This window comes from Arachis ipaensis, chromosome B05 (assembly GCF_000816755.2).
Source record: "Arachis ipaensis cultivar K30076 chromosome B05, Araip1.1, whole genome shotgun sequence".
Classification (NCBI taxonomy): domain Eukaryota; kingdom Viridiplantae; phylum Streptophyta; class Magnoliopsida; order Fabales; family Fabaceae; genus Arachis; species Arachis ipaensis.
In genome coordinates, this window is record NC_029789.2 from 87030175 (window position 1) to 87033080 (window position 2906).

Here is a 2906-nt window from a genome sequence, read left to right on the forward strand (position 1 = left end):
TAAAAGAACTTAAATAACAAAAACAAAGAAAATGCTTAATCTAGACATATAACCCACTTAATCACTATCGATCTAAATCAATCCCCGGCAACGGCGCCAAAAACTTTATACAGAAAAATTGCATCCACATAAACTAACTGGCAAGTATACCGGGTCGCATCAAGTAGTAAAACTCACCAGAGTCAGGTCGATCCCACATGGATTGATGGATCAAGCAACCTTAGTGAGGTGATAAGTCCAGTCAAGCGAATATTGAAAGGATTTGGTGAAATTCGATTAACAGAATGTAAATGGCAAGGAATTTAAAGTGCTAAAAATAAATTGACAGAAACTTAAATGACAAGAAAAGTAAAGGGCTAAAAGAGCTGAATGTAAATAACAACAGGATGTAAATTGCATCAAATGTAAAAGGGCTTTGGGTGTAGGGAAATTAGAGAAAGCAGTAAATTAAAGCAATCAAAGTAAATTCAAAGTAAGCAAAGTGAAGAATAATAGAGAACCAGATTCACTAGGGATTGGAGATATCACAATCCATCATTAATAAATGGGTCTCAACTTCCTTCTCAATCATATGAGTAGATCTATGGTGGATTGTAATTGATTGAATCCCAATTCCTTGGCAATCCAATCTCTCTAATCACAATCAATCTTGCCAATTCCTTGACCCAATTGTCATGAGAAGAGGTTAAGTGCATGTCTCTCATCCATAAGCCACACTAATTCTCAAGACCTCAATTCCTCCCGAATAGTGTTGGTCAAGAGAATTGTGAAGGATAGAGCTCCAATTCTAATGCTCATGATTCCCCTTCCGAGGCTCACACAAGCATTCAATTGAATCAAACCCCCTTCTGGAGTGAATGATTAACAATCAAAACAGAAGGTATCCTATAGCTACCCAAGTGGATTGAGAAGAAGAAAAATTTCAAAATCCATTAGGATTAGAATAGAGCTCCTACCCCTAATGAGTTGGGGTTCAGTGGATCATAGCTCTAAGGACAATTGCAGGGAATCTAAATTGCATGAACGTAGATCAAACTCAATCGTAAAATTTGCAGAAAGGAAAATTGTAGAAGAGAAGTGTAAGAAATTGAAATTGCATAAACTAAACTAAATTCAATACAACTGAAATGTAAAAGTGCAGAAAAGAAAAGTGTATTAAACTAAAATCCTAAGCTGAGCTCCCTAGAGTCTCGAATCCTCTAAGAGAACTTTAGAGTCTCTAGTCCTCCAGCATCTAGTCCTACGAGAGCCTTCTATCAGAGCCTTCTTTGAATCTTCAAAAACTCTTCTATTTATACTCTTCTTTCCATGTTCAATTAGATCTTCATGTACTTGGATGTGGGCCTTGGTCTTGATTGAAGTAGTTAGGAATGACTCTTGATGATGTTGACATTGGTCGTTAACTCACCAACGTTCATACTTGCATGGGTGCTATTTGGAATTAGAATTAGCCTTAACGTTAGTGACCAACATTTGTGTAAAAATGTTGGTTCAAATGTTGCATAAAAAAAACTCTTCTGGGCGTTGCCAGCAACGTTTGGCCCAATGTTGGTTTACCAACGTTCGCTTAGTCACGTGTGCGCGTGGCCCACGCGTACGCATGAAAGCTATTTTTTTACCATTTCACGCTTGCGCGTCGCATGACTTGCCATTTTTCCATTTTCATGCGTACGCGTCATATCAAAATTTTCCAGCTCATTTATTGCAGATGTTGGTGAGCAAACGTTTGAGGTAACGTTTGCGCACCAATGTTTGCTTGATCACGCGTGCGCGTTACCCATGCGGACGCGTGGACTGTTATTTTCCCATGCTCACGCGTACGCGTCACCCACGCATCCGCGTCGCAGCAAATTTTCCCAACTTCAAAAATTAGATTTATCGAAGACGTTGTGGGTAACGTTGGTTCGCCAACGTTTCCTCCAATGTTGACACCCCTTTTTACATAACGTTGCGCTTTCCTCCTCCATCAACTTTGGAGGCAACGTTGGTGAGCCAACTTTGGTCACCAACGTTGCTTCCTTCCTTCTCCTCTTCCTTGCTCTTCTTCTGCTTCTTTCCACCTATCATCAACTAAACAAATACATCAAAGCCTTGCCATTATCACAAGATTTTGCACCATTCATAGCATCAAGTGAAATCTTGCATAAATCTCATGAAAATGCACATATTTCACCATGTTTGATTGAATCAAGATATGCATGAAATTATTATCCAACTACTTAGTTATTGCTCAAGAAAGTGCATCAAAACTAATGAAAAATGCTTGTGAAACTAGCCTAAAATGCTTAGGCATCATTTATGTGTACATATTAATAGTATTTAAGTAATAGAAAATAATGTTCATTATTTATGCGGACAGTAATTAGCCCAAAGAAAGTTTATTGTTTGGCTAAATAATAAGCCGTACACACTTTTGTTTCTTTTCTATTAATTATGCGGTCAATAATCAGACCAAAGGAAGGTTATCATTTGGCCAATTAATAGGAAATATATTCAATAATAAATAAGTTGTGAAGTTTAAGTTTCCATGTGCATATTCAGTTGGTCCAAAGAAATGCTTAATGTGTGACAGGAATTTTAGCAATATCTGATTATTGCAATGGGAGTATCATTTGCAGTTAATTTTTCTATCCAAAGATTGAAAATTAATGTTGTTCTAGATATCTCAATATGAGTTTTTTTCCATTATTTAACTAATGTTTACTACATATTTTTTTGTTCTAATTCAGAAACTATAGCTTCAGCTACCAAAGTTTCTGCACAAATTAGCAATATTCCTATGCTGAATGGTTCAAACTTTAATGTTATAACATGGAGATTGTCCTTGGTTGTTGATGAGCGGATAATTTATACGCTTTTTGACATTGTTTTTAGTATGTTTTTAGTAGGATCTAGTTACTTTTAGG